The 25,860-nt window shown below is 37.3% G+C and overlaps 1 pseudogene; it reads left to right on the forward strand.

Moving 5' to 3' along the window:
* The first annotated feature begins 11,947 nt into the window (after positions 1-11,947).
* LOC100915691 overlaps positions 11,948-25,860 on the forward strand; it is an 85,499-nt pseudogene continuing 71,586 nt past the window's right edge.

Raw genomic sequence — 25,860 nt, forward strand, 5'->3', positions numbered from 1 at the left:
TAGGCTTTCCTGACTCCAATTCTAACCACTGAGCCATATCTGCCTCAGCTAATGGTTGGGGGAAAGGAGAAAACTTGGTATTAAAGCCTGGAAATTCAGAAATAGAGACATGGACTTTTCCCTAAAATGGAGGCTCTGGGAGGAACTTGCCATTGGGAGAAAGGGACCGGCATGGTGGAGGAATGTTTCAAGAGTCACCAACCATTGAGGAAAGTTCCAAAATAAAATAGCAATTGAATGTACAGTTGTGTGTGTAAGTACATGTTTATATATTTATAATAGGGAAAAAATCCCAAATGTATCAGATTAAAAAATGTATCAAAAGCAAAATCCATCAATAAAACTATAAAGGAGAGGGTTCCTTTTGAAGCTTATGGGAAACAAATTTATGACAAAAGGAAATCCTTTTATGAGTTGTTCTTTTCATTGTGTTTTATTACAGCATGGGATAGTTGAGTAGAACATAAGCCTTAGAGCAAAGAAGATGTGGGTCCTACTTCTGACATATATTTGTATGACTCTGGGCAAGTCACTTAAATTCTCAGTATTCTACACAAGTCTATATAGACTCTAGGCCATAGACCAAGACTATAAACTGCAGAGGCAATGATGACTTACCTTAGTAAAAGGAATTTCCTTATTTGAGAGTTCCCTGTACCAATGAAAGAGGCCCAGACTTGCCTCTCCCCACCAAAAAACAAAACAAAACAATTACCATTGCTGGACCAATTATTTAGTTTGTTATCCTGAGAGGTGACACATTTTTAAAATTTAGGGAAAAAACTTAGGGCAAGAGTTCTCAGTGTTTTCTTGTGTCATGGATCTTTTTTTTTTTTAGCAGTTCAATGCAGTATGTGGCTATTTTCTCAGAATAATAATATTTTAAAAAATATTGAAAAATTAATAATCAAATAACTGCTAAATTTTAGTTAGAGGTCAGTGAAAATAAAGATATGATTGTTTTTCTCTTCATTCAAGTTCATGGAACTTATTTATAGAGCCTTAGGGGATCCATGGACCCCAGCTTAAGAACTAATCCAGATGAATTCCAACAACAGATCTATAATGGGTTATTTGGGATAATTAGATTGTTTGGAGGAATGTATCTAATCTTAAAAATCTATAATTCAAAACTAGATTCTCTGACTACAAATCCAGTGCTACTAACATGTCCAGGGCTCTTTATGGGGTATTTAAGTGGCACAATAGATAGAATGAGGGATCTGAAGTCAGAAATAACCAATTTCCTGACTTTAAATCTGACCTCAGACATTTATGGTCTGTGTAAGCCTGGATAAGTCACTTAATTCTGTGTGACTCAGTTTCCTCATCAAAAAAATGATCATTGCCAAGAAAACCCCAGATGAGTTCACAAAGTCAGAAATAGCTGAACAATACCAAAAAACAATAGAGAATCATTTTGTATTTATTTATGTTATACATTGTATATATACCCCAATACGGAATGTAAGTTTCTGGAAGGTATAAACTAGTTTCTAGTCTTTTGTCTTTGTATCTCCATTATTCAGCACCTTGTTTGGCACATAGCAGATGCTTAAATAAATGCTCTTTGAAAGAATAAATTGTGAAAACCTAAATTACAGTTCACTTCAGTTATCTCTTGTGTCTCTAAATCCAAGAGACTGGGACACAGGGAAACACGCAATTGATATTTTCTTGATGTAAGATTGCCATCACTATGTAAATCTATTCCCATTAACAATATTTCTCTTGGTATTTCATTCATGGATGGAACATTGGTCTATGATCTGACCAGTGAAATATTTCTTGCTTTTTTTGTGTGTGTCCCTAAAGGCAACTAACATACCTAAAAGAATCTATAGATAGTAACAGCATTTTATTGTCAGAATCTGCTTTGTGAACACCTTGCTGTCAGTAAATTCACTCAATGATTACAGTGTCACATTAGCAGTTGTCAAGAGAGGTTTTTATCAAGCTGCTGCTGGTCCATTTTCAGTCAGGTCTAGAAATTCACAGTCACTGGGTGGCCATTGATGATTGTAAATTTGGGGTTGATGTCAGAATTTAGCCCAGTCTAACCAAGAGCCAGTTGGAGCTACATATCATTTATCAGCATACTGCCTCTCCTTTGACCACCAATCTGCCCCATTTATTGTGACTACTGTGCAAAGAACACCATGTTTGAAATCAAGGGAAATATAAAGTTAAGACACAATCTCTGCCCTCATGAACCCTATAATCTTATAGGGTAGCTATCTACACCCTATCTCTTTCTCTTGGTGGAATCAAGGGAGTGAGAAGCTCTACTTAGACTCTGAATGAAAAAACAAACAGACCAAACAGAACCCCAAAGTCCTTCTCATCTCCTGTAATTCAGATGCTTTCTGCTACTATCTCCTTCTTCACCTCAGTTTCCCATGATGAAGTAGCTTTTATTCCTTACCAAGGCTAAATCTGTTACCTGTTCAAGCAATCCCATTCCATTCCATCTCCTTCAACAGATTGCCTCTTCTGTCATCCCTACTTTTTCACTTATTTTTAATCTCTCCCTGTCTACTGACTTACTCCTTTGTGCCTATGAACATGCTCATGTTTCTTCCATCCTCAAACACACAAACAAACCAACAATAGACAACTGTCACTTGATTTTTCCATCCCAGGTAATAATTATCCTTTATCTCTTCTGCCTTTATAATTAGCTCCTCAAAAAAAATTCTTTATGATAGGTGCCTCTATTTTCTCCCCTTTCACTTCTTAATACCTAACAATCCAGTTTCTGATCTTTAATATTTCCACCAGAATTGCTATTTCCAAAGTTACCAATGCTCTCTTAGATGCCAAATTCAATTAACTGTTAATGATTGTTTCTCAATCCTTATTCTCCTTGACTTCTCTGTAGTCTTTGACATTATTCATCACACTTTTCTCACTGATAATCTCTTTTTTCTAAGTTTTCAAAATGTTACTCTCTCTCAGTTCTCCTACCTGTCTGCTCCTTTAGTCTTTCAGCTTATCAGTATATCAACAAGTACTTATTAATGGCTCACCAGGGAGGCAAACAATAGCGTAGTATACTGGATAGGGAGTCAGCCTGGAAAGCAAGATTTACATCATATCTTTGACTCCATATTAGTTGAGTGGACTGGGAAAAAATGTTAACTTCTCAAAACATTAGCTAGCTTTGTAAGCCTATAAGTTTTAAAGAATGTGTCAAATTGAATTGATAGAAATTTCTCTCATCTAGGAGTTTCCTATATCAATGAAATTATCAGTCCAGTTCCTACATTGAGTAAAGAGGCATTGTGAAAAGAATGCTTTTTGTAGTAAAGATAACTGGGTTCCTAGCTAGATGGTGCAGTGGATAGGTCATCTATCTTGGAGACTTAAGCTCAAAGATGACCTCAGAAACTAAACACTTAATCAGCTGTGTGAACCTGGGCTTACTAGCTGTGTGAACTTGGGCAAGTCACTTAATCCCAACTGCCTCAAAAAAAAAAAAAAAAAAAAAAAAAAGATAACTGGGTTCCAGTGCGACTTCTTTTGCTTGTCAGCTACAGAAGCCCTTGCTCACAATAGCTGTGTATGTGTGTGTGTGTGTGTGTGTGTGTGTGTGTGTGTGTGTTTTGGTGGAGGTGATAGGAGAAAAGGTTCATGGAGTTTGAAATATGGTTAACTTGGAGAATTTGATGACCTGTCAGCCATTTGTGTATGGGGACAGAGAATGCCTTATGTTATTTATATTGTTTTTATATTTTAATTAAATGTTTTTGTTATTCTATTGTTGTGTCTGACCTTGTCTAAAAAAGAGAATTGAATTGTTGGAAAATATCATCATGATTAGAAGAAATAATTATCCTCATACAGCCCATACTGAACCTGAGAAAGCAGTAAGAGACTTTAGGACCAGAATTTTCAAGGGCCTTATATTAATATTCCTTATTAATTTTCCTAGGTTCTTAGATGTAGAGATTTGAAGAAATTTCAGAAACCATACTATCATAGATTTGATAGGGATCCTGGTTGTTGTTTCACTAGTGTTCCACTGTTTGTGAACCCATGTGATATTTACTTGGCAAAGATACTGGAGTGATTTGCCATTTCCTTCTCCAGCTCATTTTACAGATAAGGAAACTGAAGCAAACAGTGAAATGTTGCTCAGGTATATAGCTAGCAAATGCCTGAGGCCAGATTTGAATTCAGGGAAAGGAGTCTTCCTGACTCCAGACTGGTACTCTCTCCACTGTGCTACCTCCCTAGAAGGGATCCATAAAGGACATCTAATTCAACTCTTTTATTTAACAGATGAAAAAAATTGAGATTGAGAGAGATTTGTACAAGTGACAGAGTCAGGATTTGAATTTGAGGTCTCTAACTCCAGATTCAATAATTTTTCTACTGTTTAATTCTTTTAGAGATATTTTGTTTAAAGACATTATCCTAGGGGCAGCTAACTGGCCTAGGGAACAGGCCCTGCAATCAAAAGGACCTGAGTTCAAATCCAGCTTCCTAGTTGTGTGACTCTGGAAAAGTCACTTAATCCCAATTGCCTTGCACCTTCCCCTTGTCTGAGAGAGAGAAAGAGAGAGGGGGGGGGGAATTAAGGGCTTAGAAAGAAGGTATGTAAGAACAATTAAAGTCAGAAGGCAGAGGGAGATAATTGCCAGGACTGCATTTGGTGTAGGGACACAGAAAGGGACCATGTGGATATAGCTACAGCAACCCAGAATCTAGAAGTTGAAGTTATTGAGATGGAGGGGAAGGTGAGAGATCTGCAGCAGAAGGCTTCATGGAGGAGGTTATATCAAATATGAACTTTTAAAGATTTAAGGCAACAGAGAGCAGGAAGGAATGTGATCTATGAACAGATGACAGACTGCATAGATTAATGGAAAGAGTAGAACACTATTAGGTAATAGTTATCAGTTCATTTTGGCTGGAATGGTGTAACATGAATGGTATAACAGAAGGACTTGATTACTTCTTTAAGGAGTTTGTATTTCAGCCCAAGGAGACTTTAGAGATTTTTGAGGTAGGATTTTGGTGTTCTTTAAAAGCCTTCTGTGAGAAGATTTTCCTTAAATCCTTTTTAATTTTAGTATCTTCTCTCTGATATTACCTCACTTCCAACTTAATCAATACATATCTTGTTTGTACATTGTTTTTTGCATGTTTTCTCCCCAATTAGACTGTGACTTTCTTGAGAGCAGTGACTGTTCATTCCTTCATTTCATCCATCTATTTATCTACATACTAATTTTCTATCTGTCTATCACTTATCTCTCTATCCATCTATCAATGACAAATGACTTCAATATTTTTTGCCAAGAAAACCCCAAACAAGGTCACGAAGAACCAAAAATGGCTGAAACAATTCAACAACATCTATATACATATATAACCACATATGTATATATAATATGTTATTTAGTATATATCTTTCATTATATATATGTATTGTTATATATATTTATATATTTACCTATTATTTATTAGACCATCAGGTCATTCATTCATCTATCACTTATCATCTATCTTCCTTCCTTCCTTTCATCTTTCAATCTCTCCTTCCTCCTTCCCTCCTTCCCTTCTTCCCTCCTTCCCTCTTTTTTCTTTCTTCCCTCTCCCCTCTTCCTTCCTTTCTTCCTTCCCTCCCCCCTCTCTTTTCCTTCCTTCCCTCCTTTCTTCTCTATTTCCTTCCTTCCTTCCTTGTTTCCTTCTATCTTTCTTTCTTTCTCTTTCTTTCTTTCTCTCTCTTTCTTTTTCTTTCTTTCTCTCTCTTTCTTTTTCTTTCTTTCTCTCTTTCTCTCTCTTTCTTTCTTTCTTTCTTTTTCTTTCTCTCTTTCTTCCTACTTATCTACCTTACCTATCTTGAGTAATTTGCACAATGCCTGGCATAAAATATGTGCAGAATAAATGGCTATTGACTAAGTAATTAAGTAGCAAAGTGAAATGGTCAGACCTAGGAAAATTGTTTTGGCAGCCATACAAAGGATGAATTGGATGAAAAAGGGACAAGAGGAAGTAGAACAAAGTAAATTCTGGGAAGATAGAAACTTATTTTTAAACTTTAAATCCTCACCATTTAGTCCAGGGCCTATAATCTACTATGTATTTATTGGCAAATTGAATTGAATTCAAGATAAGTTTTAAGTGTAGGCCTTTGCTTGCTGTAGCAGTGAGAATATGCAATATCACCAACCTTCCAGTTTTCCTCTCTGGGCCTTCCTCCTCTCTCTACCTCCTCTCCAAGCTGGTAATTAAAAGTATCAAAGCAAAGTACTACTGTCTCATTACATGTCCTGTTTATGTGACTCTAATATGCTTAGAGATGATTTGGAGGGCTGGGGAATCAGAAGAGGAGGCTTACTGAAGTCCAGTACAACTCCCAGTGTTCCAGAGATAAGAGCTTTGAGTCCAAGCTGTGAATTAATTCCACAGCAAACCAATAACGTGTTAATGTGAGTGAGGAATTAAAAATAACAGAGATACTGCACATTTCGGTGATTAATTAGCTGTACTAGTTAATGTTGCTGCTTGTGGATACAAATTATGGTTCTTAATAGTAGAGTCATTTCCTATTGGTTACTGACTTGCCATAACTGGGATGTTTTGCCATAATCATCACTCACATTTCACTGGGAAAGTACAGACATCCAACTGCCTCAGTTATGCATTACAGTAGGTTTTCATTTGGTTAGCACTCTATGAAGCTTATTAAACTCCCTTGTAAAATGTTCTAATACTACTAAAAAGCCCCTTCTCAAATCTATTGTCAAGTACACCCCCCTGGAGTAAAGGCAGTTCAGGGAATGAATGGAAAAGGGAAATTTAAGGAAATTTAGGTCAGCAGTCACTGGAAAGCTAACTGAAGACATGATCCCTGTAGGGCTGCCTTGTAATATCTAGAGAGTGGGAGAAGGTCAAGACTAGCATTGAGTCATGGCAGGGTGGCATAGAAAGAATGTTGTAATTGGAGTCAAAAGACCTGGGTTCCAATAATGACTCTGCTATTTACTGGCTATGTGGCTTTGGAAAAGTCTTTGACTTCTTTGTGTCTCAAGAAAATGCAGTCTGAGATATTATTTTTCTCCTCAGAATTTCCTAGATAATAGTTTAGAATTTCCTTTGTTATCATCCTATCTTATCTTGGATTATACGTTCTTTCCTTCTGTCCACATAAGGAATCTTACCTGAAGTTGCTCTGCCCAAAAGTATATATATATATTTTTTTAATTGTGGAAAACTTAGGGGTTATGAGCTAGATTTCTTTTTTAAGGATGATTCTTAAATCCAAATCATTCTGGTTCTCACTGATGGGCCAATAATAGGTCCCAGTCCAAGTCTCACTTTGTCATTATTTGGGCTCTGATGGCTCAGAGTGAGTATAAGTTGCAATCATTTCTGTTTTGAACATAAATCCTGAGGATCTTCCCTTCCCAGATTGATTTTTTTGAACTATGTAAAAGGCCATTTCTTGCTCCATTTCTTATCTAGCCTTAATCACTGTTTGGATAGTTGCCTCAGACAAACTTGAGACCAGGGAAAGACCTCAGCTTAAAAAGGCCAAGGTCTCTTGGAGTCAAAACCAGACATCCTGATATATATCTGGCCATAGGACCCAGATGGCTCTGGAGGAGAGAGTGAGGCTTCTTTCCTTTCCTCATTTAAATCCAATTCAATTGCAAGTCATGACAACATCTTTCTGATGTCATGGTCCTCTTCATGAAGAAAAGAAAAGCAACAACAACAAACATATTCTTGTATATAAAGCATTCTTCAAGGGTCATGAATTTCTAAAAATATTATGGTAACTGTATTTTCATATAACCAGTTTCCTTCTTGATATTGTCAACTTAATTTTCATTAAAATAATATATTCTGAGAAAAGAGTTTACAGAAGTCAACTAACTTCCAAAGAACTTCATGAAAAAAAATGTTAAGAATCTCTCTCCGACTTAGTAGGAGCATAGATTTGGAGATGAAGGTGATTTCAGAGGTTATTCTAGTCCAGTCCCTTCATTCTACAGATAAGGAACCAAAGTCCATGGAGCTTAAGTGACTTGCCCAAATTCACACAAGAAGTTAGCAATCATCAAGTGTGAGGTTTGCACATGGCTCTTTTGATTGTAGAGGCAATGAATATTCTTTCCTCTGTGCTACAAACCTAAGTTCTTAAAAGGCAAAGTTTTTTTTTTAAACTTTATATCCAGTATAACTATATGATTATATAAAGTCCCTTTGCACAAAGTAGATTCTGGATAAATGTCCATTTGCTGCATATTCATAGAATCATACATACATTTAGAGCTTTTTAGGGATCTTAGAGATCATATAATTTAACCTTCTCATATACCATTAAGGAGACTGAGACTTGAAGAGTCTAAGTGAATCATTTAAGATACAGAGATGGTAAGTGGCAGAAGCAGGATTTGAATCTAGATTCTCTGATTCCAGAGTGAATGATTTTCCCACTGGACTACCTTGGGCAATTAAAAAAAAAAAAAAGCTTTTTGATGAGGCAATTGGGGTTAAATGCCTTGTGTAGGGTTATATAGCATTTACTATGCTAAGTGTCTGAGGCCGCATTTGAACTCAGATCCTTCAGACTCCAAGGCTGATACTCTATCTACTCCACCATCTAGCTGCCCATCTTTTTCAGGCTCTTTGGTCTAATAATTAACACCAAGAAAACACAGGTCCTTCATCAGCCAGCAGTACACTATCCATATGTGGAACCATCAGTTATAGTAAATGACAAAAGTGGAATGTCATGGATAAGTTCACTTTACCTTGGCAATATATTTTCCGAGAATGTCCATATTGATAATGAAATTGATACATGCATTGTCAGAGTTAGCTCAGCATTTGGGAGGCTCCAAAGGAAAGTGTGGGAGAGGAGAGGTATTAGCCTAACTACCAAACTAAAGATCTCCAGAGCTACAATGTATGTTGTGTATGGACAGTATACCAGTGCCATGCCAGGAAACTGAATTACTTCCATTTGAATTGTCTTAAGAAGATTCTGAAGATCACCTGGCAGGATAAGATAACAGACACTGAGGTGCTTTCTCAAACTAAACTGCCAAGCACTCAAACTCTGCTGCAGAGAGTATAACTCCACTGGAGTGATCACATTGTTCTAATGCTAAATGTACACTTATCAAAATTTTTATTTTATGGAGAACTCATCCAGAGTACGTGTTCACAAGGTAGTCAGAAAAAGTGATACATGGACACTCTCAAAGTATCTCTTAAGAACTTTAGAATTGATTGTAGGACATGGGAGACACTGTCACAGGACCACTCAAGATGACATACCTGCATCAGAGAAGGTGCTGTTCTCTGTGAGCAAAGCAGAATTGAATTTACCCAAAGGAGAAGCAAATACACACAATTAAAGAAGCTAACCTAAATGTTCATATGGACTTTTTTTGTCTAACCTGTGGAAAGTATTTTGAGCTCATATTGGTTTGATCAGCCATAGTTGGACACACGGTAACTCATTTCCAATATAGTGATGTCATTTTGGTACTCTTTGAAAACAAAGGACAGCAACCTTTGGAAAATAATTTTCTATCTCTGGGTTTCAGGTCTTTTTAAAATCTCTGTAAAAAGAAAGATTATATGTTGTATTAAATGTTCCGTCATTGTTCCTTCCAGCTCTGGCATTCTATAATCTGTATTCTCTCTTTGAGAACATTACTTTTTTATACTCTAAAAAGGTGAATCCACATCAATCCTTTAATTTGTGAAGATCAACTTTTCCATCTTTTTCATCATCTCTTTTATTAGCAAAGTTAAGATCTGGCAGAAGGTAAAAGTATAGATCAATGGTGACAATTTCCCAAGAGGACAATGTGTTGGCCTGTTCCTAAAAGTAATCTGAAGTATTGAAGCAGGGGCAAGGTAGGTGGAAAGAATCTAGCCTATCTGCCTTTTGGGAGTGTGGGAAGAAATCATAAACTCTGATCAGTGCATCAGCTTCTCAGGTAGGCAAAACAAACTCTGAAAAGGAAGGTCCCACCCTAAAGCAATTCTATGTCTCACTATGATAGACATAGTGCTGGACATATTACATTTCTGTGCTAGCCTCCTTTGTAGAATAGGTGCATAGATGATGAAGCAATCTTTTTAAACTTTAGTTTTTAAAACATACTGAATATGGAGCTCAGAAGATCTCTCAATCACTGTCAAGATTTGAATGATACAGAGAAACTTGTACAAACTCATTTTTGTGGACAGGCAATGAAGTGGGGTAGCCTGCATCAGAGAAGGTGCTGTTGTTATATGTTATAACATATATAGGGTAATACCCTTATATGTTATAATAATATATAATTATATATATTCTGCATATTCATAGAATCATACATACATTTAGAGCTTTTTAGGGATCTTAGAGATCATATAATTTAACCTTCTCATATACCATTAAGGAGACTGAGACTTGAAGAGTCTAAGTGAATCATTTAAGATACAGAGATGGTAAGTGGCAGAAGCAGGATTTGAATCTAGATTCTCTGATTCCAGAGTGAATGATTTTCCCACTGGACTACCTTGGGCAATTAAAAAAAAAAGCTTTTTGATGAGGCAATAATAATATATAATATAATAATAATATAAGGGTAATACCCTTATATGTTATAATGATAATATAAAAGAGCTGGCTCAGGACTAAACCTTTGGAGTGTCATAGCTACATCATACTTTCCAATCTTAAACAGTGTATCTTTAGCATTTAGTACAGTTACTTAGACCAGAGACACTAAAAATGAAGCCTGAGGATTTCTGAGAGTTTCTAAGACTTTTGCATGGGGTATATGAAAACAAAACTTTTCAAAGTAGTATTAAAATGTTTAAAGTGGTAAATATTAACAGATATAACTTATGTAAACAAAAACTCTTTGGGGAGAATTGTCAATAATTTTTAAGAGTGTAAGAGAGCCTTGAAACCAAAAAGTTTGAGAGCTGCTGCCTTGTATCATATGCTGTCTCATCACCAAGAATAGACCAGTTTACCCAAGAGATACTTGGCAGCTTTCCTATTAGTTGAATTAATTAAATACTAGGGCAGGGTAACATAGTAGAATGGAACATAATGGATCTTAAGTCAGAAAACCCAAATTTTGGCTATACCACTTAATCTTGTTTGATCTCAGTTTTCTTTGAGCAAAAAGAAGGGATAAGATGATATCTAACTAATCAATTAATCATAACCAAACATCTTTTATGAAAGAGTAAAACATTATAGACATCCATGTGCACACATAGGTACATCTACAAATATATGTATGTGTATGTATATAGTTGCATATACATATGAATGTATGCACAAATATAAATATATACACATACACATGTGTATATATTATATATACATATGTATATAGATATTGTAATACATTGTGCTAAATTTTGAGCATAGTAATAGAAAAGTAAGACATCTCTTACTCTCAAGGATCTCACATTCTAGTAGAAGGAGACAATACATGTAAGAGATTTCAGCAGCAAATCAGATGGAAAGACTTCATGGTCCTTAAGGCATAGCAGGAAAACAGATGGTAGTGCATTTTTGTTAGTGTCATCTCTGCTGATAATCATATCTGTTTCTAATACTAAACCACTTGACAGTGCCAAGGACTTTGGCAAAGACTTTTTTTTTTTGAGTCTTTAGTATCTGTGGCTGCAAGAAGACAGGAGCTATAGAATCCAGAGAAACACTCGTCAGACTGCATACCTAAAGGGGTTGCCTTTTTTACAAATGCCTATTATGTATAAACCACTGAGTATAAAAAGAAAAAATAGCCCCATTTCCATAAGTAAATTACATTCATGCCATAGGTATACAAGTAAGTTTTTGCTTATAGGCAAAGAGTATATTTAAGGGACAGTCAGACATGCCTTCTTAAAACTGTTTTAGTTTTCACTTTCTCTCACTTCAAGTCTCATCCTACTAAGTGACAGCATGTGTCAAGCACTCAGTGAGTGCCTGGGCATGTTTGCTACCTGGGCTCAGCAGCCTTATACAAGGTAATGAGATGAAGATCTCTTTTCATCCCTTTTTCATATTCATTATGTGCTTGATGGAGCAGACACAATGAAAGGATCACAGATTTAGACGTGGAAGTGACCTTAATATTTATCTAGTACAACCCACCCCCAACTCCATTTTATAGATAAAAAAATTAAACTTAGAGGAATTTGGTGACTTATTTGAGCATATATAGGTAGTAATGGAAGAACTCAACTTCAAATACATTCTGATTTTATATCAAGCCTATTTTCCCATTAGACCAAAGTTTTAAGATTCCCTAAAATAATGTTCAGAGATTTTGAGAAAATGTGCCCAAGTTTATAGCAAATTTTCTTTGGGACCACGATAAGAACTCTGGCTTTATACCATATCCCCATCTCCATCTCACTCCCTTTGGACTCAAACCCTTCCCGCAAAATCATGCTCTCAGAGAACAGGGTGAGGAGAAGGAAAAGTGGCAGAACTGTTCTGAGTCCATCCAGAATGAGATATCTGTGAAGCTGCCCGAAGACTATAACATGGGGATTTAGTCACTGTTTCCAGCCCTTGACCCTAAGTCTCTCAGTATGTTTACCTTTGACAGGGATTAATGCTGTTGTCACATGTCCTTCATTTGGTCACCTTCAATGGGTTTTGAGAATGTACTGCTGGGTTTCTCTGCATCACATCTAGAGGCCTTTGGGGAGATAGGGTCTATTGCTAACGTTACAAACAGTGATATAGTAGAAATATCCACGAACTGGAAGCTCAGGGATCTGGGTTTCAGTTCTGGATATCTCACTAACTTGATGTAGTTATGTCATGTCACCTTACGGAGTTTTTTCCCCCATAGTTACTTTGTAAAATAGATAGTCAATACATTTTCCAATATATAGATGGAAAAATCAAATTCAGAGAGATGATATAGAGTATATTGTGATGTGTTTCAGCAGTGTTGGAATGGATAAAGCACTGACAGTTAAAAACCTAAACTTGAATTCCAGGTCTGCTTTACTCTCAGTGTGAGTTTGGATAGTTATTTGCCTAGTCTAGGCCTCAATTTCCATGTATGTAAGTAAGGGAGACCGAGATAAATAATATGATCCTTAATCCTCATTTAGGCTGATTTAGTCATATAGGTTGAGGGTGTAATCACAAAGGGTTAATAAAGTATTAATGTAAGTTTAGGGATGCTTCTCTGACCCTTTATCCCTTTATGAAGTTCAAAAGCCTCTCTGAGTACAAAGGAGAAAAATTTCAATTGACTGAATTTCTGTGGGCTTCAGACAGCTAATTCCTAAGGAGAGTGAGGATCAGGGATTATTTGATTTTAAAAGTTGCAAGCCAATAGCTGTCTATGAAGGAGACCCTTGTAAGGGAGAAGGAGAGAGAATTTTCCCTTCCCTCCTATATCATCCTTGTACTTTTGAATGAACGCTATTGACACATAGGAAACAGAAATACACATCCCAGACAAAGATAAATACATGGAGACAATCACTGGAGATTGAGAAGCAAGTTTCAAGGACTGGGCAGCAAAGAAGAAAGTCAGCTATGAAGAAGGAAGAGCGGATTCTGGAAATTAGACTCTAAATCAGGTACAAAAAGAGGAAGGATTTCTAAGCTTTGTAGGAGCAGAAGCTATGACTTGCCTTTGCCACAAATGTATCCTTAATGTATATCCTCATTGCAAATGTACTTTAAATTTGAGCCAATTATTTGTATAGATACTATATGTGTTTGTGGGAGAATGTGTTCCAGGTTTGTAGGAAAAGTATTCTTTAGATACTGTTTTTTAATATGCCATCTTTATAAATGACTTTAAGAGCTAAGTGTCCTTACTGGCTGATTGTTAGTAAGATGCACACTGATGGGGGCTAGGAAGCTATAATATGAAGCATACAGAAGCAGCTAGATGCATTGTGAGTAGTGTGGTAGATTTGAAGTCAGGAAACCCTGACTAAAAGTCCTTCCTCAGACATCTTATCTCTGTAGCCCCATGAAAGTCACTTAACTCCTTCCAGTTTCACTTTCTTCATATGTAAAATGGAGATAACAGCATCTCTATCACAAGATCATTGTTTAATATCCATTGAGATATAATATGCCAAAGATTTCAAAAACTTTAAAGTGCTAGATTAATAGTATCTGTTGTTATTATAGAGCTGTGGATAGCATCACCCTCTGGGGCCCCCAAACATAAGTGAGTACAATTTGAAGGAATGATCAAGAGGGGATGTTAAGTAAAATAAGGTGGTGTATTAGGTGAGTTCTGAATCCTATGATGCTATGATCTACCCAGAATAACCAGTTGGGACCTGAACTGAAATTTTCTGACTCTCAAGATGAGTGCTCTTTCTATTAGTTATTACTCTTAACAATGGACCTCCCCTTACACCTTTAGAAGTGATTTCTCAGTTCCAAAATGAGACAAAATCATTTCAATCATGCCACATTCCCCATGGGGATAGGGAACAACATTTCTTATCTTTTAAACTGGACCTAAATATGGCCCTCTCGGTGGGTAAAAGTTGATGGGCAATGAGGAACAGACAAGAAGTGAACTGAATGTTTAGATTTTTCCAATTTATGACCTAATTTGGGATTAGGAGATGACTATCTTGTTCTGATTTAGTTCTATGATGATTGCTAGAAAAATGACAGAGGAGCTAAAGCTAGAAAGGAATTTAGATATTCTTTTCATCAATTCTTCATTTTACATGTAGGGAAATTGAGGCACAGAGAAGGTGATTTGCCTACAGTTCCACAACTAATAAGTGACAGAGATGGAGTTCAAATCCAGGACTTCTGCCTTTAAATTGATTATTCTTTGGACTATCCCAAGCTGTCTAAAAAACAGAGGCAGTTATTAGGTGGTGCAATGGACAGAATGTTGAGCTTAGAGTCAAGAAGACCTGAGTTCAAATTATTCAACAGACACTGTCTGTATGACCCTGTGTAAGTCATAAACTTGGTAACCTGCCTTAGTTTCTTCAGTTGTAAAATGGGCAATATTATTAGCACTGGTCTCTCAAGGTTGTTATAAAGATTAAATGAGATAATGCTTATAAAGTGCTTTACATAAGATACACAATAGGCATTTAATAAATGCTTGTCTTCATTCTTGTAAGATATTTATTTCTAGGGTTCCTATATCCAGATTTTGCTTCATAATGTTTTCTTTATCAAATCAGCAGCAGTCAATTACTTATTCTGGAAGAAATGAACACTAGAGTGACAATATCTTTTCCCCAGAGTGGGAACTTGATGGAACCTCTGTAGTATAGATTTGAGGGCAAATAAATATATTTAGAGAGTTTCCTTCAATCATTCCTCAATCCTAGTACATTAGTGATTAATTTGGTTAAATGGAAGGAGCCTGGACCATTTATAGAGTAGCAACAAAAAGCTCAGACATCTTTTTTAAGTCCTTGGACTTGTAATTACTACTCTCAGCTATGAAGTAACTTATAGAATAGCATGAACTTTTAACTCTAAGAATAAATGGGGGGCGAGGGGGAGGACCAGAGCACAGAACACAGAAGCACAGAATATCAGAGCTAGGAGGAATCCTAGAACACAAAATGTTTAAATGTAGAACATAGAACGTTAGTGTTGGATAAGACTTCTCAGAACATCTAGCTCATATCCCTCCTGTGACAGATCAGTAAAAGAGGTTTAGAGAGAAGTAATTAAACCCATGATTCTATTGGGTTCTAGTCAAAGTCAAGATCCTAGAATCATTAAAATTTAAGCAGGAAGGGTCCTTAAAGATCACCTACCTCAATTCACCTATTTTACAGATGAGAAAACTGAGGCCAAGTGACTTGTTTCAAGTCACAATGATACTGTGTGGGGCAGTATTGAGATTCAGATCTCCTACGGTTTTTCTACTGTACTAAATGGTCATATTATGTATCCTATAACATATCTGTATGTAAGCATTTAATTGCATTTTGAGTTAATGAATATAATTTTTGCCTGCCTTCATACATTTGCATGTTGTGTATATATTTGTGTGCTTATGCCTGAGAGCATGACATAGAAGAAAACGAATGGAATTTGGAATAAGATATGGATTTGTGTCCCAACTGTATTGTTTACTGCAACTATGTTAATTAGCTGCTCAGAGCCTTGGTTTTGACATCTGTAAAATGAGAATAATAGCTCACAAGTAACAGTGCTTAATAGCACTACAGAAATGTTAATTATTATTATTTTGATTTGGATTTGTGATTTCATCTGTGCTGGAACTCCTTCCTAGTATGGAAATTTCCCGCTTCTCCCCCCCCTCCCCCAACTACCCCACCAAACAACTCTGCGGATCAGCAATTGTTCTGTATCTTCTAGTCTTAAAGAGTTTCCTAGGGCATTCTAAGGCTACTATGTTTCAGTCAGAACTCAAACTCAAAGCTTTCTGGCTCTGAGGGCTGGCTCTCTATTCACTATTTCTTTACTGGTCTACAATGTTATTTTACTTGTGTATAATATTTGTGGTTCTAGATACATTTCTAAGTATACATATATTGTATCTGCCTATGTATTTCTACAGATTTCTCTCTGCACATGTGAGTCTGTATTCACTGTATGCTCTCTATATGTGTTATGTGCCTTTATTTCAAGAGAATCTTGGTCTCAAGCAATGTCATTTACATGCATGGCACAGGACTGTGGTCATTGCATTAAGAGAAAGAGCTCATTTTTATAGGAACAAATTAACTCATTTTTAAAGGTGTTTAAAACACCCAGATTCACTTAGTTTCTAAACATTTAGTACAAACAAGAGGCCAGAGGCCAGATGTCCTGGTCTCCTTGACAGATAGTCTGGAGCTGAGAACAGCACAAAAATAATTGTGTATACCCAGGAGGAGGAATTCTCTCCCAGATTAAGAAGGAGCTGGGGGCGGAACTGAGGGAAGAGAATGAAGGATTAAGGAAGTGAGGATGGAAAGGGAGAAAATGCTTGAAAAGTCAAGAGAGAGGTGTTTAAAATAAGAGAATTGGCTTGCAGAACCAGTGGGCAGAGGCAGTCTGTGGTCTGCATAGTTACTCTTGGGCCCTTGGTTCCCTTGTACATTTATGTCCAAGGTGGTGATTCTGAACAGAGTGTTCTAATATGAATGTCAAAAAAGAACGGGGAGATCATCTGTCCATTTCCCTTTTTTTGAAAAAGGCCCTAAAGAAGGTATGGCTGGGATGATCTCTTAGTCCAGAACTGCTTTTAACACACCACATTGCTTTTATCTAAATGCTTAATTTAATTTGATGTATTTTATAGTAAAGCCTATTCCAGGATGCCTGTTCCTTGCTGAGAGACTGTGGCATAATCCATTCCTGCAGTCCAATCACAGCTTTCTCTATGTCTATCTCTATGTCTGCATTTCTATCTCTCTCTGCTCACCCCTTCTCAGTCTTCCCTCTGTCTTTATCCATTCCTCTGATTCTTTGTTCTTCTCTTCTCTTCTCTCCCTGTTCTTTTCCCTCTTCCTCTCCCCCCCCTCCCTCCCCCTCTCTCTGTCTCCCTCCCTCCCTGTCTCTGTCTCTCTGTCTCTCTCTGTCTCTCTGTCTCTCTGTCTCTCTCTTTCTCCTCTTCTCTCCTCTCCTCCTCTTCTCCCCTCCCTCTCCTCTCCTCTCCTCTCCTCTTCTCTTCTCTTCTCTTCTCCTCTTCTCTTCTCTTCTTTCTCTTCTCTTCTCTTTCTTCTCTTCTCTTCTCTTTCTTCTCTTCCTTTTCTCTCTCTCTCTCTTTCTCCTTCTCTCTCCCCTCTCTCCCCCCTCTTTCTCTCTCTCTATCTCTGTCTCTCTTCTCTGTCTCTCTTTCTCTTTTCTCCCTCCCTTCTCTCCCTCTCCTCTCCTGTTCTCTCTCTCTTTTTCTCTCTCTCTCTCTCTCTCTCTCTCTCTCTCTTTCTCTTTTCTCCCTCCCCCTCTCTCTTCTCTCTCTGTCTCTCTCTTCTCTTCTTTCCTCTTTCCCTCTCCTCTCCCTCCTCTCCTCTCTTCTCTTCTCTTCTCCTTCTCTTCTCTTCTCTTCTTCTTCTCTCTCTCTCTTTCTCTCTCTCTCTCTTCTCTCTCTTTTTCTCTCTCCCCTTCCTCTCTTTCTGTCTTTCTCTCTTTTCTCTCTGTCTCTCTCCTCTCTCTCTCTTTTTTCTCTCTCCTCCCCCTCTCTCTCCTCCTTTCTTTCTCTCTCTCTCTTCTCTCTTCTCTTTTCTCTCTCTCCTCTCTCTCCCTCTTCTCTCCCTCTCTTCTTTTCTCTCTCTCTTCTCTCTCTCTTTTCTCTCTCTTTCTTTCCCTTCTCTTCTCTCTCTCTCTCTCTTCTCCTCCCCCCCCTCTTTCCCTCCCTTTCTTCTCTTTTTTCTTTCTGTCTTCTTTTTCTTTCCTTTTCTCTCCCTCCTCTCTTTTTCCTCTTTTCCTCTCTCTTTTTTTCTTTTTCCTCTCTTCTCTCTCTCTTCTCTCTTCTCTCCCTTCTCTTCTCTTCTTCTTCTCCTTCACACACACACACACACGTCTTTGTACCTTCCTCTTTAGCTGTCTCTGTGTGTGTTTATGTCCTCATTTCTGTCTTTTTACATTTTGCCCCTTTCTGTTTCCATTTTTCTGTCAAAATCTCAAAGTTGCTGTCTGCATCTTTTTCTATGACTCTATGTATTATGTATATTTCCTTGACTCTTCTGTTGTTGTTGCTATTTATCCCTCTCTTTCTCTGACTCTCTGTGACTATCTCTGAATCTGCATCTTTCTGCATGTCTCAGTTTCTGTCTTTGCCTCTCCCCTTCCCATCAGACAATTTGGCATTTTCACAGAAGATATCAGAATCTGTAGTCCCTTTTCTTTAGTTCCTTTTACTTCCCATCCCTTTCTTAATTGGGGCTTTTCTTTTCCAATCATCCATTTGCCACACCTCATACTTATCCCTTCTCTTCCCCATCACAATATGGGGTCAATCCATGGCAATGAAATACAGAACTCCCCCATACCTTGTTGGTTTATGCTCTTGTATGATATGATCTGGAGGCCACAGATCCCTTAAGTTTTGCAATGACTGATGCTAAGATTTGGTCTCATCCTTTTAATTTATACGGTGGTCTTGGCCCATCTAATCCAGATAAGGATCCACTTTATTTTCAAGGATTTTTTCATCTCCAACCCCCATAGAAATCTTTCTAAAATATTCTACCACTTTTCCCTAGTACTCACTCACCTACTCACTTGGGAAGTTCTTCCTTATTTCTGACCTCTGTCTACCTCATTACAGTTTTAGAGGCAGCATGGTATAATGGAAAGATTGTCGGACATAAAAGGCTTGGGATTGAGTCCCAGTTTCTATATTGGCTAGTTATGGGATCAAGAGCAAATCATTTTATTTTTCTCATCTCAGTTCCCTACTCTATAGAAAGCATGAAAATACTTTTACTATTTACCTTACAGGACTGATATGAGGAAGGTACTTGGTGAGCTTCAAATCACCATACAAACTTGAATTAATATTCACAGAAGTCCATTATTTTACTGCCTTTCTTGGATCCTGAGAATAAACAAGTCAATATCTTTTGTTCCTCTTTTAGGCAGCTGAGTGGAATAGCATGATACAGCACTAGACCTGGAGTCTAGAAGACCTGAGTTCAGATCCAGCTGTATGACTTTGGGCAAATCATTTAATCCTGTTTGTCTCAGTTTCATCATCTGTAGAAAAAAATGGCAAACCACTTTAGTATTATTTAAAAAAACTTCAAATGAGGTTACAAAGACATAAGTGAATAGTTATATCTTTTATGTAAGCACTCTAGGTATCCACACATGTTCTTCATCCCTCTCTCTTCTAGTATGGTACACAGACTTTGGAGACCCTCTGTCTGAGTCACTTCTGTGACTCAGTGTGACACGGAGCAAGTCATTTCATTTCTCTGGAACTCAATTTTCTCATTTGTAAAATGATGAGGTTGGATTACATGACCTATGAAATCCCTTTCAGCTCCACATATATGCTCCTATGATACTGTGCCCTTTTCAAATGCCTTTTTCTCTCCCCATGTCTTCTTTAAGATACTGAGGTGAGGAGTGATTGCAGTAAACAGATATCTGTGTAGTCACCAACACTCAGATAATATTTGTAAAGCATTTAATTCAGTGTCTGGCACATACTGGGCACTTAATAAGTGCTTATTCCCTTCCCTTGTTCCCTGGTAGTGATTGAGATTTAAACCTCATGGACTTCAATTGAACTGTAACTATTTTTCATACTTCTGTATGAGTAACAGGTCAATTCCATTTAGCAAACTTACCAATAAGTATATAATAACTAAAGTACTTGACTCTATGGTAGGGAAACCATATAAACCTCTACATCATAGTCCCCGATTGCTGAGAATTCATAGTATAGTTGAAGCAGCCACTGAGGCTTGGAGCCCACCTCAGTTTTATCAAGTATACAATGGGGATTATAACAACACCGTACTTCAAAGAGATATTTGAGAAAACCTTGAAGAACATTACTATTGTTAATATGGTGAAATAAAGAAGAAACAAACAGGGTTTCCCAAAGTTCAACATCTGAGTATTTGTGACAGCATAGAAGACATTATCTAGTCTCTTGAATCCAAGTCCTTTCACAGAATCTCAGTACAGGACAAAGAGTGAACTAAGATACAAAGTCCAATCTCCCAACCGCATCTCCAGTATTTGTTTATTTTTTCATTTTACCATAGAGAGGAGGAAACAAGGATGAAGAATAGGGAAGGGATTTAGTTATAGTGATATAAATATAAATTGGAGATCCCATTGAGATTTCAATTCAGGACCTCTGATCTCTAATCTAAGGTATTATCCACTATGCCATAAGTTAACTCTTTGTAGTGACCAACATCTTGGAGTTATCTTTTCAGATTAGAACATAATTTCCTCAAAAATAGGGACTGCTTCATGCATTGTACTAGGCTGAGAGCTTAATAAATACTCAATAGATCTCATTTTAATAATCTGGATCTTCCCTGAGCTTCCCACTTTGGCCCTTATGATGAAATACCTATTATTCATGTGCTTACCTCAGAAAGATGATATATCTTTCTGAATTCAGGGACTATGATATTTTCACCTTTTTGTATGTCTTCAAAAACCTCCCCTCTTTCATATATAGTGATATACATTTATTTTTTTACTTTATTGAGAAGCCTGAGTTGATGCGAATGTAGTTTTGAAGCTGTGAGGTTGGTTGACTAGGGTTGGGGTGTTGATGTTTCTGATAGTAAGATAAACATACAGACAGGTGAATAGATAGAGGGACAGAAATAGTTAAAGGCAGAGACTGGCAAAAATATGGATAGTGACAGACAGACAAACAGACAGACAGATAGATAGAAATAGATATTTAAAGGTAGAGACAACACCAGGGAAAGACAGAGAAATAGACAAATAAATAGACAGAGATAGATATAGTCAAAGGCAGAGACAACAAATGGGGGAGACAGGGAAAGAGACAGACAGACATGTATGCAAATAGATAGTCAACAGCAGAGATTGAAAGAGCCAGGGACAGAGACAGACAAGAGATACAGACAAAAAATTAGAGATGCACAGAGACAGACAGATAACACATTTATTAAGCGTTTGTTATGTGTTAGTCAGTGAAGTGGAATGGCAGATTTGGGTCCTTCTCAGTGGAAGGATTCTACCTCAGAATGAGCATTCTATTCTGTGACAGCTCCTTCTCTGTCTCCTTTTCTAACTCTCCAAATTGTCAGGGTTGGGAAGGCAAGGGAGAGAGAATCCTGACCTGAGTTATGATGATGACTAATACTGTGGCAGGAGCTAGACCTAGATATGATTCCAGTTAGACAGGAATAAGGGTAGCGAGCCCAGGAAACTGTATTCCTCATGTCTGGTTAAATTATAGTACTCTTAGGATAGATCCCTCTTCACTGTAATCCATCAATTCTATGTTCTCTGTTATTTATTTTTTATTTTATTTTATTTTGCCTTCTTTCCTTTAGCTTTGAGTAAAGTCCTGTGGGGAGAAAAACAACCCTTGTCTCAAGTGATCTATGAGGGAAGTAAGAAGGACTCCATACTAAAACCACCAGGAGAATATAGAGGGATGGGGAGTTGAGGGATGGGACAGAAGGAGCTGGGATTTCCCAAGTCCAAATAAGTATTTTTTACAGTAGTGAAGAGAGAGATGGGGCTATATAATTTCAGCAGCCTTTAAAAAGGATCAACATTAGAGAGCTAAGAAACAAGATATCAAGGAAAGAACACTAAATTTGACCTGGTTCTAAATTCTGGCTCATTATTAATTAACTAATCATCAATTAATTAATTATTGATGCCCATTATTATCAAGATTCTATGTCTTCCAGCACATCCTCTATACAAAGGAGGGCCTGAATAACTTGTCTTTTAAACTGAATTGAGTTGAGGTTCTATCTTTATACCAGAATAAAGTATGAAGACTTGTTCCCTGAGCAAGTCCCCAATAGCAAATTATTTTCTTATCCTTTTCCTTTTTCATCCTAGAAATCAAGATTAGTCTTGGAGGGTCCTGATTATTTTTATTGAAATTCTGTTTAATTGGAACAATTATATTTGGTAGATTGGCCTGTGAGTCTGCCCATATATGATGTATAAGTGAATACACATATGTGTGGCTGCAGTTGCTGATTGGTCCTCATTCTTTTCATTCCATTAGTCTGTGGTTTCTGATTTTTGCAACATTTCCCCTTTCCATTTTTGAATCCTCTGGCTTTTATTATGCTGGTTTCTAAATCTGCTGAGTATAAATGTTGCTATCACAGGGAAGAAGACCAAATGGGTTCTTTTTAGTTTTCATTTGCCTTTACCCTATTGTCACACCACCAGAAAAAAAAAATCATCTTCTTAGAACCCTTCCAAGAAAGCCACACTCAGCACACTCTTTATACTGTGAACTTGGTTTCTTTCAAGAACATTTTGTTTTATGTTAGGGAAACAGTCCTGGATTTGAGCTTCTTCATTATAAAATGAGGGAGGTTGGACTAGATATAGGATTCTTAACCTGGGGTCTGTGATATTTAGGTAAGTAGACATAGATATAAAATAATATATCATACATATAATATATTAATGTATACATATCTCGCAGTGGAAAATATCATGTGGCTTTACCTTTTGTGTGTGTTTGTGTGTATACACATAGCTTCACACACACACACACACAAACACACACACACACTTTTATAGATAGAATACTGGGTCAGGAAAATCTGATTTAAATCTGGTCTCAGACACTTATTAGCTGACTCTGAACAAGTCACTTCATTCTGTTTGCCTCAGTTTCCTCATCTGTAAAATGAGCTGGAGAAGGAAATGGCAAACTATTCTATTATCTTTGCCAAGAAAACCCCGAATGGGATCATGAACAATCAGACATGACTGAAGTGACTGAACAACAGCAACGATAATAAATCCTTTCATATGCTCCCATGGCTTGCTAGTACACACTTTTCTAGGGGAGAGGCAGTCTGTGACTAGAGAAGAAGATCCATACAAAGGCTTACATACATACAAGATACACAAACTTCATTGTAGATATGCAAGCCAGCTATGGGCATAAATACACTTTAAAGAGCTCATGGTCTGACAAATGTCAGCCAATAGCCAGATGGGCCTAAAAATCAGGAAATGTTCTTTGTTTTATTTTTCATTTTATTTATTGCAGAAAACTGGGGGCATTGGCCTAAATTCTAAGGGATGGTCACTGATGGAGCAGTGAGGTTTAGTGAAGGCTGTGGTGACCTCAGAAAAGTATGCTTTTTTTCTTCCCCTTCATCTGAAGAGGGCATCTCAATGGTCTGAGCCTTTGGTCATGGCTCGGCCTTCTGGGGTATATGCCAAGGCTACTCAGTCAGGAAAGGATGCTGTATACCAGATGCAGGGAAGGAGCTCACTCACCAAGATCAGCCCTCCTCCCTGAGTAAAGAGATTGAGAAAGAGAAACTCGGCAACTCAGTGTTCCTATGGGGCACAACAGAGGCTTTTGTTGGCCCAGAGCCCCAGCACATCAGAAATCCTAATAGAATCTCTCATTTCTCTGTCTGCTTTGCCAAGACTTATTGCAAAGGAAAACGTTCAGATTAGTATCTCCTATTTAGTGGAAATTACAGATACTTCTTTTGAAAGATGGCAAAGAGCACCTCATTTGGGTTTGGGATACTAATACTATTTGGTTTCTGTGAACTTTGAATTGCTAAATCAGTAGCTGATAGTGGTTGCAGGTCTGTCTGCCCCTTTCTATGGTTCTACGTGCTTGGATGTGAGTTATACCAGAATTAATGATGAAAAAAAGATCTCTGGGAGTTTCTTGGGTAGAAAGGGAAGGTATGGAAATCCTGGTCATATGTATGAAACAAATGATAAATCTGTACATTCATAGAACATGTCCTGGTATGTAATTTTTATCTTCACATCTGTCCCTTCAATATCTATACATCCCTTTCTCTCCACTCATATAGCCAGCAGGGCTTATTATAGAAGTGTTTCAATTGGTCTAATTCATTTCATGTCTCTTTCTTTAATCCTGGACTATTGCAGTAGTTTGCTTGTGGGTCTGTCAAGTCTCACCACTCCTCAGACCTTGTTCCATTTAACTGTTAAATCAACTTTCTATCAATTCCCTCTACTCAACAAATTTCAGTAGCTTCCCCAAGATAAAATATAAATTTTATCCCCAAGATAAAACATAAACTTCTTAATAATCTGACTTTTTCCTTCTTTTCCAGTCTTCTTGCACTTACCTCTCCTCTGTCTCCTTCCACATGACATTTAGTTCCCATCTCCATACATTTATACAGGCTGTGCTCTGTGCTTGGAATGTTCTTCATTTTCATCTTTATTTCTCTGAACTCTTCAAGATTTATTCCAAATCTTAGCTTTGACAGAAGGCTTTTCCTAGTCCTTTCATCTGCTAGTGCGTTCAAAGTCGAGATTACTTCTCATCTACTCTATAAAGATCTTTCTACATGCATTACTTTGCCATCTATGCTGTACAAACAGCTATTTAAATGTTGTCTTTCTATTGGAATATGAAGGCTTCCAGAGTGAAGATTGTTTTTAATCTTTCTTTGAATCTCTAACACTTAGTCCAATGCCTGGCACATAGTAAGCAATTATTAAATGCCCAATTCCTGCCCCCTCCTCTCTTCTTTTTCACAGATAAGGAAACTAAAGTAGGAAATTTTTAGTGCTTTATTTTGTTCCTAGGATGTTCATAGCTTCTCACTAAGGCAGAAGGTAGTCTTCTCAAGAATTCCTTCTCTACATAGCCTACCATATTCTGAATATTTCCTAGTCTCCTCCACTATCATCTCTACATGAGAATGAGAATACATAGATCCCCAGATCTATGTATTACCAAATTCTAGTCCCATATCACCATACAGGATAACCCCAGCTAAATATCCTATAGGCATCTCAAACTCAATATAACTAAAAAAGAACCCTATATCTTTTCTCAAAGGGCTTACTTACTTTACACATGTAAAATATGTCCTCTGATATGATTTTTGTCTCTAAATATACAATCCTATGATTCCTTAAAGCCTTCCTTCTTCCTAACTCATCTATCTTTGTTGAGGATGTCATCTTTATTTCAGTGACCCTGGTTTACAACCTTTGGAGGTATCAGCAAATCTTTCCTCTTCCTCAGCCCACATCTTCAATGAGTTGCCAAACCTTGTCAGTTCTATTTCCACAGTATTTCTTGTACTTATCATCTTCTTGCATTCTCATACCACAACTATCCTAATTCAGAATCTTTTCATCCCTTGCCTGGAATAAGACAATAACTTCCCAACTGATCTTCTTACCTTCAACTTCCCCCCCTCTCATTCCACAGTTCCTGTAAC

This window comes from Sarcophilus harrisii, chromosome 4 (assembly GCF_902635505.1).
Source record: "Sarcophilus harrisii chromosome 4, mSarHar1.11, whole genome shotgun sequence".
Classification (NCBI taxonomy): domain Eukaryota; kingdom Metazoa; phylum Chordata; class Mammalia; order Dasyuromorphia; family Dasyuridae; genus Sarcophilus; species Sarcophilus harrisii.